Here is a 12,578-nt window from a genome sequence, read left to right as displayed (position 1 = left end):
ACCTGGGGAGAGGTGCCCTTTGGGACGGTTCTTACCTCACCTGGGGACGGTTCTCAACTGGGAGAGGAGCGCACGTAATACTAGCGAGCCATATCCCACGCTTTCGATTTATCTTATTGAAATCGGTATTTATATCAAAACTCCGATAACGGTTCAAAAACCATATATTTAATGAGGTCATATAAGCCGTTTTCACGACGGCCATCTGGTACACATTTGGTTCACATCTGGTGCAGATTAGGTGCAGATTTGGTCAAATTAGGTTCAGTGTGTCTCTTAGTAGCTATCAGCTAGGGTTGTAGGTACTAATTGCTTTTATGCCTGCTTTGTCATATTATCAGAGAGCATCATCGGTTAAAACACTGAAATAAATTCATAACATAAAGATATTTGCTGTAAAAGAGATTAGGTGCAGGTTTGGTCAAATTAGGTGCACTCGTCGGACAGCCCGTTGTGAAAACGGCTATTAACAGCCGGGAGCCGCAGCCTCCATGCCGCCCAGCTATGTGGCAGCTGTGCTTCTGGGCCCTGTCTTCACGCAGTGGCCGCGGCGCTGCGTGGTGCGCCCACGCAGCGACCAAGCTGACAGTTGATCACGTGCTGTGCCACCTGGCAGTCCATCATAAGTGAGTTCGTTGCAAGCTAGAAGGAACTGGCCGCGGCGGCGTTGCGGAATATGGATCTGTTGGAAGGGACAGGCTATGCCGTTTTTCGTCTGGTGTCACAATGGAGCCCTCAACTGACTTGCTCCCAACCGAGCGTTTCAATTGCAAACCATCGTCAAAAGAATGACGATGGTTGAAGATGGAGGGAAGAAGGAAAATTGCGTTCGTAACATCCAACAAAACAGTTGATGTCGAATAAACAAATCTTACGAAACAGCTCAAATAGACCCAGCTCAAACGACCTTAAAAAGTGACGTCAGAGCTCCAATCGTGAAGTGTTTATTCAGGGTTGATAGGCCTGTGCCGCTGTTGCCTCGGCGGTCCGACCCACTGCGTACCGCCCAGCACCTGATCAGTGTGTTCGGCTCTGTATCAGCGGCCGGTGCTCAGTGATCGGCCGGCGCTATCCGCGTCTGATGGCGCAGGCCGGTGTCGGTGAGGGCCCTCGGTCAGAGGTCAGCCGTCCGATACCGCTGCGCGCTGCACGGCACGCGCCTATCGCCGCCGTCACAGCGCGTTACTCAGCACCGTCACGGCGCGTCACTGGGCGCACACTCTGAGGTCACGCGCACCGGGTGCGTCGGCAGCGTCACGCGGTGACCGGTCCGGGGGTGTCGGCGAGAGAGGGCGGGCCCACTGGACGACACAGCAACATCGTACGGAGACAGCCGCCGTGCGTAATTACATATTGATATGCAGAATGATGGCCAGGGGAGGCGGGACGACCGGCTAAAACAGTAGATAGTTTACGATGTCTTATTTACTTGGAGGGAAATGGGCATTTTACTGCAGGATGCAGATCGCATCTCTCAGCAGCTCCGGAGACGCACGTGACACGTGATCTCGGGACCCGGTTCATATAGAGCCCTTTTGCGGCCAAATGACACTTATTGGAAAAGGCGACCCGACATGAGCTGCAGGTTCATATCCCGCGCCCTGGTGGGGGTCTCAGCGAACCTCACCATGATAATGGTAGAGGGGCGTGTTTGGCCATATTATATTTGTAAGTTCTTGCCATGTTTGTTTCTGCGTTTTGTTTGTGAGGGCAAGATTTTCGGTTCCGTGGTTGTGTCGTTTGGCGTTTGCAGGCGGTGAGCACTGTTATGTTTTGACATGTTTTGATATAAATTTTTGTCTGATCATTTTCCATCTGATAACTCTGTGAGGGTCTTTAAATTATGTTGCAGGTGCATTTTGTCCATACCTCATAGAGGCGCTTTACGTGTTGCAACGAGTTTGCGCCTCATGATTGAATCGCTTGGAAAAAAGAAGCTCAAAGACATTTGGTTATACGAGTTGAGTTGTAGTTGAGTTCTCGTAGTTCTCGTTGAGGGTAAGACGCTCCCCCCCCCCCCCCGCAAAATTCAATGTCTGCGTCAGGGCTGCGGAGTCTATGCTTTTTCGACGCCTCCAATTCTGACCCCGACTCCGGTTAAAAAAAAAACAACTTCGACTCTAACTCCGGGCTCCGACTGTCGACTCCGATCTACTCCAACTCCAACTCAGACTCGGCAGACCTTGAATGGCTGCGAAGTTGATGGATCTTCGGTGGCTCCGACTCCGGCTATAAGATAAGTATAAGCATAGATCACTATAGTGGTCTATGGTATAATGTAAGTAAGGTAAGTATAAGTAAGTATATAAGGTAAGTATAAAGTAAGACGACTCTCCCCGAGCATAGGCGGCGGAATGGGGAGGGCACCGGGGCACCGTGCCCCCTTTAATTTTGGCATTTTAACATTAGCCCTATGGGCGTTGCATGGAAAGAATCGGACCGAAAGTCGGCAGAAAGTCGGCTTAATTGAAGGTGTTCCGCCGCTACTGTCCCCGAGCGTCTTACCCACCACGTGGGGTAAGACAGCCTTTTGCAAGACTTTTTTCAAACATCTGTGTCGCTCACTTACGTAGGTGACAATGCACAATTTCCCGCTCGTAAAGAGGGAGAAATAGTTGGCCTATTCTAATGCACACATATCTCAATGGTGGATGCAATTATATTGCATTTTCCCTAAAGGGGGCCGTCTTACCGCACTCTCCCCTATAATTCGTAAATAAAAGACGGTAGAATTGCTGAAAACGTATTCGATGGCCCCAGCGGCGTCACCACGGTTTCAGAACTTCTAGGGACACTTTTCCAGGGCGTCGCCACAAACCTTTGCTTGAGCCTGGTCGCCAATACCCACCTATATCCCCAAATCTGCGTTCCTCGTTGGATTTCGGCCACTGTAATTAAAAAACGAGGGAGAATAATTATTATTTTTTTCTTTTTTTTCATATTCGCTGAAGTTTATTGGACACGGCACACTTCACAGCTTATTGCACAGACAACAATTACCAAACACAAATCGCAGACACAAACTGCAACAGCGTGCAGCAATACCGCTTATTTCTGGCCGGGGTTGAGATCGTCAGCATATGCATAGCAGGACACACAGCATGCACAACATAGTAAACTCGATTGTCGAAGACAGTGAGCGGGCGCCACTCCTTCCGTTTCGATTGTTCGTTGGCGTAACGAATCACGGGCCGCGGGCCCCCGCCCGCACCCCCGGAAAATCATTTTTCCCGGGGGTGCCCCCTAACCACCGCCCGGGCGAGGGGAGCGCCGACCCGACCCGACACTCGACAGGCCGGCGCCCCGCCCGCCCGGGCGGCCGACCGGTCCCTTTGAATTGGGACCGGTACCCAGGTTGGCCCGGATGGGTCATAGGGGCGGGGGCCCAATAGGGCTGTTAAGTGTGACGTCACGGTTCCAACAGCTGACTGCGCTAATGCTGTAGAGATAGGGGATTATCTAGAAAGGTGTATTGTGGCGATTCAAAAATTGTCCGACCCTGATTTGGAATTTCTTTGGAAACTTAGATGGATGAATAACATTTCTGAAATTGATTTGCTTCAAGTTTCATCGAAATTTGGCTGAAAAAGCCCAAAGAAATGTGAGGCTACTAAATTCACAATGGTGTTAGCATTTGTGGCGCATATGTGACATTTGGTGAAAACCACGTGAAAACAATAGTACGTTACGGACATTTGCACGTTTCTGGGCTGCAGGCTGTGTTTGACGTGTTTGGGCATGGTGTGAGCTATCATGGCCTTCGTTAGTGTTGCAGCCATAGGTGATTTTTTTCAAACTATGTCCAGTGTGATTGAGAAGGGTGAAAGAGCATTGGATGGTGGCAAAATCCGATCCATTGCCCTGCAGGATGGCAAATACATTGTGGCTTCTGTTGAGGCCAGCATGAAGAAAAGGACCTATGATGTTCAAGTGAGTATTTCTTCATGCTTGTGATAGGCATTTCAAGTACTTTATGAAATCTGCCTTCATGAAATCGTGGCATGAATGTGGGAACAAAATTGCAATTGCAATTGAGAATGAGGTGAATGTGGCAAAAGTATTGAGTGAACATGACCAAATAAAAGAAACATTTCATTATATATTTTCATTCGAGTCTACATAGGTACTCCATAGTTCTTTATATTATCCCCATGTGACAGGCATCTTGCATTATTTTACCTTAGCAAAAGCTGAATAGGAAAAATGAGATGCCACGGTAGCAGACGTAGCACGAGCTGCCATATGCCCCAGAATGCATTTTGCTAACCAAATCAAAACACCTAACCAAAGATACGTAACCTGACCTACAATCTACTTCCTACAACCTACAACCTTGAACCTACCACCTTCAACCTATGATATCTCACATGGCAGCTCGTGCTATGTCTGCCCTACCAGTACCGAGGCCACTTGGTATTGTTTGTGGAGGACCTGACCTCCTCCAGCCCGGAGTGTAGTTGATGTTAGCTTGGTTTTAAATTTAAGTGTATAGTAAAATGATAGATCAATTGATCTACGTAGCAAGTGTGCGGCAGACTTGTGTGGCATCCTGTGCAACCATGGACATTTAGTGGAATTAAATGGATAGGAGGGTTTATAAGTTGAAATGGAAATGGCAATTTGGTTTAGGCGATGTATCTAATCTTCAGTCTCACTTCATTCAAGATCACTCAAAGAAATTCGCTTTCAAATTTCAGTTATTTTTGTTTACTTTTATTAAAGCATCCCCAGATATACAGCATATACTTTTAAAAAGCAATCCCTTTTTGCTAAAATCTAACATCAAGTCATTGTCCAAAACATTTATGTTTTGTAATATCAACTATGATTATAATGCATATTTGGAAGGTTCTATGAATATAAACAGCTGCAATCAATTGTGCTCATTTTGTGAACTTATTTTCATGATAAACATTTCACTTGAGTGAAACGTCCACTTTGATATTAATTGAATATGGTTTGAACTAATGTGTTAGAAAAATATCATGCAGGTATTTAATAAAAATCTGAATAAGGCTTGCTGATTACCTGCTGCAAAGGTGTAAATTGTTGTTATTCTGTGTTTCAGGTCACTGTCGAGAACAAGAAGCCAGTGGATGGAAGCTGCACATGCCCAAATGGTCAGCATCGGTGCTCCCACATGGCTGCCATCCTTCTGTATGCACAGAAGAACTGGTCGCAGACTAATCGGCAGTGTCAATGGAACCGAGGATCCAGCAACGCGACAATGTTGAAAGCAAAGGAGATGTTCCCCCAGGAAGACAGTTCTTTGCTGGTGAGCTCTGTCAAAGAGGACCAACTGGCATGGCTGTATGACCAGGTGAGGGAGCAGCCATGTGGGCTGGCATGGCTGTTGGCTCCAGAGTCTCAGCCTTCCCCAGAAGAGAAGGTACCAAACATCGACAGCATCCTAACTAGTGCTGAGTTTCATGCATCAGCTGACAAGTCCCACTTCCTTTTAGCAATGCTGTCTCTTTCAAAGGAAGAGATTGCAGAGGTGCAGAGGGTGACCAGTGGTCAGGTCAAAAACCCCAAGTGGTTTGTTGCTAGAAAGGGAAGGCTGACATCGAGCAACTTCGGCCTCGTCTTGAAGGCAATTGCCAGAGGAAGATACCCAAAGTCACTATTCAAAAGGCTCCTTGGTGGCTATGACCCATCCGGCAGTGCAGCTGTAAAATGGGGACGAACCCACGAAGCAGCTGCAAAGCGAGCGTATGAAAATCGCACTGGAAAAAAGGTGGAAGAGAATGGGATTTTTCTCTCTGAAGATGGTATGCTTGGGGCCTCTCCAGATGGTGTAGTGGGGGATACACTCCTAGAGGTGAAGTGTCCGTGGACACACAGGTGTCGAACGATCCAGGAAGCCGTGCAAGCAGATGGAAAGTTTTTCTTGGACGAAAACCTGAATCTTAAAGAAGATCACGATTACTTCCACCAGGTACAGGGCCAGATGTGGTTAAGTGGCTTCACCAAGTGTGACTTTGTTGTCTGGACGACTCGTGACTTACACATCGTTACCATCGCCAGAAGCGATTCATGGACTGTAAACCTAGAACTCCTAAAACAGTTCTATAGGGTCCACATGGTGCCGAGCATCATCGGGTCCGCTTAACCCGCAGGGCTCATGCCTGCTGGGCGATATGAGATTTGCCACTGTGATGTAATGTGTACAGGTGCGCGCCAGGCTGGTTGTCGTGTTTCACTTTCAAACGTCAAACTGTGTGTAATGTACAGGTGCGTAAGTAAATGTGTGTCACTGTACAGGTGCGCGCCAGGCTGGTTGTCGTGTTTCACTTTCAAACGTCAAACTGTGTGTAAATAATGCAAATAATAAACATACATGTTTGTGGACAGTTTTATTGACAAGTAAATGTCGCGTACCACAGCGCACAGCTGAAACAATTTCCAGATTATCATACTTCCATGACAGCTATAACTCAAGAAGTGTTTCATCAGACAGTGAAGACATATCAAACAGTTCGCAAACCAGTTTAGGACAAAATGCACAGTTTCCCGCGATAGTACTCCGGGCGTTGGTGAGAAAAACACAGACAATGCTATTGACTTACTTCAATTGATAACTACGCAAACGTTGCATCTAACAGGGTGATACCACTAATAACGCGCAGTTTGCTACCCGGCTTAAGAGGACATGTTGCTAAGTTTCTCGTGGCTTATGATAGGGCTCTGGGCGGTGGTGAGGAAGGCACAGACACGAACTATATTGTCTATCATATTCCTATACTGGTGGGGTATGCCATCTAAAATGGTGTAATACTTCAGCCGCTGAATCGCGCGCTCAACGTGCACGCGGGCTTCGGCAACTTCCCTGTTGTGCATCACCTCTTGCTTGGTGAACTGAGGCTGAAATAGATACGCAGGTGTGTTGACGGTGACGCCATCAGGTACAATGTCCTTGATAGGAAAACCTTTGTCAGCCAGGATGAGGTCGCCTGTGGTTAGCTGCTCCAACAGGCCGCTAGTCTCCACGATGTGCTTGTCAGAGGCATTGCCGCCGTAAACGTCACTGACAAAGTTCACAGTGCCATTGGGTGCCACCCCAACCATGACCTTGAAGGTGTTGGCAGCTTTGTAAGCACTGTAGGTGCTTGAGCGGCCCTCACAGCTATCAGGTCGCTGAATCCTAATTTCTGTGCAATCAAGTGTCGTCCTGCAGTGCCTGAACTTCCTGAACGATGCTGGCATAGATTGAGAATTCTTTTCTCTACTAGGCATACCCTTCCCAAAAATAGGCTTGAACAGAGCCTCAGCGAAGATGGACACAAATGTCCTGAAGACATTTGTAACGGTGGCTACACTCTTGTTAAATCTCACGCTTAGATCTGTGTGCCCAAAGTTGTGTCGCAGTTTCATCAACACCAGGAGAATTTGGTCCTCTAATGTCATCGTTGTGACCTTGAAGGTGTGGTATGTAAAATCACACATGCTCACATATGTGACTAGAGTTTCAAACATTGCTCTGCTCAAACTAGTATAGTAAGTTACTAGCTGTTCGCTATGGCTAATCTGGTTGTAGCAGAACCTCTGCTGCTGATAAGCTGCTGCAGTTTCAAGTCGTTTGATATGCTGTTTGAGAAGCTCGTTCTCGGCAGACAACATGGCCTCACTATGCACAGGTGGTCCAAGGACAGCATCTTCCATTTCCACAGCTGCATCTTGTCTTCTGTTTCCAGGAGAAGAGTGATGGGGTCTGGTATCATCAGGCAAGTTGATCCGCTTCCCTTCATTCCATGGAAACCTCACTGGACCTGCTTTTTTGCCATTAGGGAAGTGCCACGAACAGATCCTTGTGTGTTCGGTAGGGGTGAAGTTCTCCCTCCTGCAACAGAAAAAAGGGATTACATGATGATTTAGATTAGGCATGCATGATTAGGATGACGCAAGTTACAAGCCCTTCAAGTAGAAAATATCCACAAAAACAGGTTCATGCGATTGTTTCTGAAATGAAGCTTGCCAGTTTATTAATAATTTTCAATTTGAATGTTACAAAATGTAAATGTTTCAATGTTCATATCCAAAACATACGACAGACTTGGTAAATATATTTGTGCTATGACTACTGTTACTGCTATTTATGGAGTACCTACGCACCATGCACAAGTGATTGACGATCAAGGCTCTGAGTTAACCTTGTGAATCATTCCGTAATGATGCCAAAAATAAATATTTATCATTATCTGATATTATATACTCTATAGCTTTTATAGAAATAGTTAACAATAATTTGATGTTTTTATTAAAAGGTAAGATGCCATATTTCCCTTGCACGATTTATGGAAAAGATTTATGATGGGATTTATGAAAGCTTGACATGTAAAATATGCTGATTCTCAAAATTCTTACTAACCTTATCGCACGAATGTAGCGTTGACGGATCAGTTTGTTGCTGGGAAACCTGTAGAACGCATATTTGTTTTTGTCCCCTGACCGGTTCGTACAGCCTGGGACACAGCAATTCACCATCTCGATGTTCAAAGCTTAAAACAAGCGTGCGTCTTGTGATAGCTGACCTGAGGTCTGAGAAACACAGTAGGTATATCTAATTAATAACCCACTCCAATTCACTACCTATTCACAGCTAGTACATTTGCCCATTGGTGCCCGTGTTATAAACGTAATGGCGCAATGTCTTACCTGCGCCAAAATCGCACAAGTTTTTTTAATTTAGCAGCCGTGCAAAAAAATCATGTTTTTTGTGCAAATCAATGAATATAAATGCATTTAAGTCGACCAAAATGACAACTTAATACCATTTCCATTATTGAAACATGACATAACATCGGTAAACGTCCCCAAATTCTTGCATTTTAGTTATGAATCGTTTGGCCTATCTCTACAACATTAGCGCAGTCAGCTGTTGGAACCGTGACGTCATCACTTAACAGCCCTATGCTCGGCAAAACTCAGGGCTCCGCCACAGGCCGGCGTTCAAACACAGTAACGTTCAACAATCTTCCGTTCAAACACAACAAACAGTAACCTAGGTGAGCAAAGAGCAACCAAACAAACAAGTAATTAAACAGACAACATAAACTACACTGTTAAAGAAACGGAATGATTGCATTTATGTATGTGTAGGCATTTCTGTTTGTACTGGGTTGTGTTTGTGACTGTGTGCGTACATGCATGTGTCGTGTGCTTGTGCAATGTGTTTGTATCAGTTTAGGTGCTTGTGCGTGTGTGTGTGCGTGTGGGTGTGCGTGTGCGTGTGTGTGTGGTGTGTGTGTGTGTATGTGTGTGTGTGGGGGGGTGTAGGTGTGTGTGTGTTTTTTTTTTAATTATATTTGGTGAATTGACACGTTTCCGAGTCGCCCACCCGGGGGCGGAGCGGACGCTAGCAATCTTGTAAGATTGCCCCACTTCTGGTGGAAGAGATCGAGTTTGTCGCTTGTTTTTGCAATGTGTTGTTCTTTTTGCAGTTCAATCTTTATCATTTGCAACACGACCATCGTTGATGGCATAGAAGACCTGAGACGTGATTTGTGAATGTGATCTTTAATAAGCGTGAATAAAAGCATGGCTATTTTTGATAAGTCTTTAAGAAAAAACCAGCTTACTTTGTTCACGATTATATCTATTCCGTATTCCTGTTTCAGGTGGGATAATACTTCTTTAATTAATATTTGAGTCTTGGGACACTGCCAAAATAAATGAAGGATAGTTTCCGATGTTTCGCTACAGAAGGAGCATGCATTATTGTTTACATAGTTTATATTGTGCAGAAACTTATTTGTGGCGTATATTCTGCTTATTATTCTATAATGAAGAAATATAAAATATGTATATGATGTTGCCTTCGATATTTGTTCCACTGTGCCTTCAACGAACTCGCCAATATCTGTAGTCCACTTTGCTTTAAGACGTAGATTGGACTCTTTGTTAGAATTCCGCATACTTCCAACAAATGCTCGATATGCTAATTGGGGAAAATTGCTGGTATTGAATACCTGGTTAATTTTGTATGGGATGTTTGGTTTTATTATCAACGATTTGTCTATTTCTTTTCGAATCTCTTTTGGTAAGCTTCGAACAAGGGATGCGTAACATAAAAAGTTCATACGTATGCCGTAGGTTCTTTCAACATCTTGTCTTGAAAGAATTAATCCAGTACGTAGGTTATATAGATCTCCTATAAACCTCAGGCCTTTATCATTCCATTTCTTTATAATAGTTGTTCCGTACTTTGTCCAATTTGAGAACCAAATGTTTTCCGAAGCAAGTTCCTCTATTGATGGATAATATTCTTGATTAAACTGAACCCATGCATCTATAAGGTTCAAATAAAATGGATTTGTTGTATTTCTTTTACATAGTTCTAACTTCTTATAACCATAGGTTAACATGCTTTGTATATCTGGGAGTTCTGTTCTAGCAATAGTAGTCCAATCTGCACTGGAGATCCACATGCGCTTTAACCATGTTAATTTCATACTTTTAATGAATGATTGTAACTCAATCATGTTTAGTCCATCCTTGGAATAACTTTGTATTATTTTTGTACGCTTTACTTTATCATTCTTTCGTCCCCAAATAAACTCAAAAAATATTTTTTCTAGTTCTTTTATGCGTTGTTTTGAAGGATTAGGCAGTGCCATAAATAAATAAACAAGTTTCGAGAGCAATAAGGTTTTAAGTACGCATATTCTACCAATCGGTGTTAGGCTTCGCCTTTTTCATTGTTGTATCAATGACTTAATCATGGGCATCTTTAGCTGTATGTTGTTGTCTGTTACATTAGAAGCATCGTCGGTTATCTTAATTCCAAGTATTGTCATTTCTTTTACAGCTTTTAGTGGGCATTCAGGATATATTTCTTGATCTTTCAAAGAACCTATTTCCATAATGGAAGTTTTCTCAACATTTATTCTTAGGCCTGATTGGGAACCAAACTTAGTTAATTCTGTCAGGGAACCGGCAATCGATTTTTCTGATCCGTCTAAAAACAATATAGTATCATCCGCGTACTGACTTATCCGTATCTCGTTTCCCTTTATGATTATCCCTTGTAATTCCTTTGACTTTTTAATTTGTTCAGTTAGGATGGAAGCTGCCAAGTTGAACAGATATCCTGATGCAGGGTCCCCTTGCCTTATACCTCTTTTTAGATGTATTTTTTTGCCTACACTGTAAAAAATATTGACTAGCCCCTCGTCAAATGATTCTCAACGCTAAATGTCGGGGGTACAGACTAGTTTTGCATCCTACTTTTGACACACGCTGCGAGCCCCTGGCTTGTTTTGTGTTCGTCAGATGACAGTTACCAGGTGTCGGTTAGTTTTTACCACGTCCCAAAAATAGCTGGAGCGTTTCTGCCTTGTTTTGGAAGCAGGTCCTCGTTAATGCTGTGTATGATAACAAAGTACCTAGTAACAATAATAACGAAAAACAATGTCAAAACGAGGGCGGCTTGTTTAGTGACGATGCTCAAAAGAAGCATCGTCTTGTTCCTACTTAACGAATGAAGCTCAAACTAGGTCAAAACTAACGTATTGCTCAACCCATAGTCAGATGACCAGCAGATCCTACGCCGCCCAATCCAGTCATCGAATTTGCCAGCGAATTCGTTTGAAGACCATCATATTATTAAATATCGGTGGTCTTCAAACGAAATCCCTTACCAGTTTGATGACGAATTCATCCGGCCCATTCCAAAAACGCTCAAGATAAAATGAAAGTGTATTTCTGAAATAATGTGCTTTCTTGCAATGCACCTTTCGTATATCAAGCGAATCTTTCACTTCCAGCGCCCGTTTACAGTTATCAATCGAATCAGAAGCATGCACATACCTATCGATAGATCTGAACCTAAGAACACAGAAGACATTTTGTAGAGTACCTGTCTGAGCCTATGCAGTGGAGCCCGTGAGCCGCCCAACCGCAGCTGCCTCATGAACTTGATGATAGGTCTGAACCTCAGATTGGCCAGAGCTTGGCCGTCAATAACCAGCTTATTTATATCCACAGTTGTAGTGACTTAGGGTTTGGAATTTGCCAAACCTAAGTTTTGATTACCAAGAGAAGTTTTGTACTTCTTGCACTTGCCCTTTCTTCATAACTTTGGCGGAAATCGTCGTAGTGAAACTTCAGTGTTCCGTTAGCTGTCGGTTCTTGAGAGAGTTGGCCAGGCCGGACACCGGGGGCGGCTCCACAACTTTCGAAAAATTAAACCTAAGTCCTATTGCACTGCATGGAGAGCAATTCATTTAAAATCGCTCTTGTTCCCCCCCCCCCCCCCCTCGACAACTTTGCAAACGTCTCTGCGCGATTTGGTTGAGAATAATGGCTTATGGCAAGTCATTGAATCAGAACGTCGATCACTGCAGGTCATATATCGGCAAGCAATTCTTCATAACTAGACACTGCACAAATGGAAACGATACAGGTTTGCCCAGTGATAAACACTCGCACTGCACAGACTCGCGCACCCCCGACCGAACGCGGCACGGCACAGCGCAACAGCTGGCGCCGGGAAGCCGGGAACGCATTAAGTGAAGGATTCACAGGTGCGCAACTTTATTGCGAACAATAAAAACCTACCGCAAACGATTAAAAAAAAA

This window comes from Amphibalanus amphitrite, unplaced genomic scaffold, assembly GCF_019059575.1.
Source record: "Amphibalanus amphitrite isolate SeventyFive unplaced genomic scaffold, NRLGWU_Aamphi_draft 001150F_arrow, whole genome shotgun sequence".
NCBI lineage: Eukaryota > Metazoa > Arthropoda > Thecostraca > Balanomorpha > Balanidae > Amphibalanus > Amphibalanus amphitrite.
Note: the sequence above shows the minus strand (reverse complement) of the source record.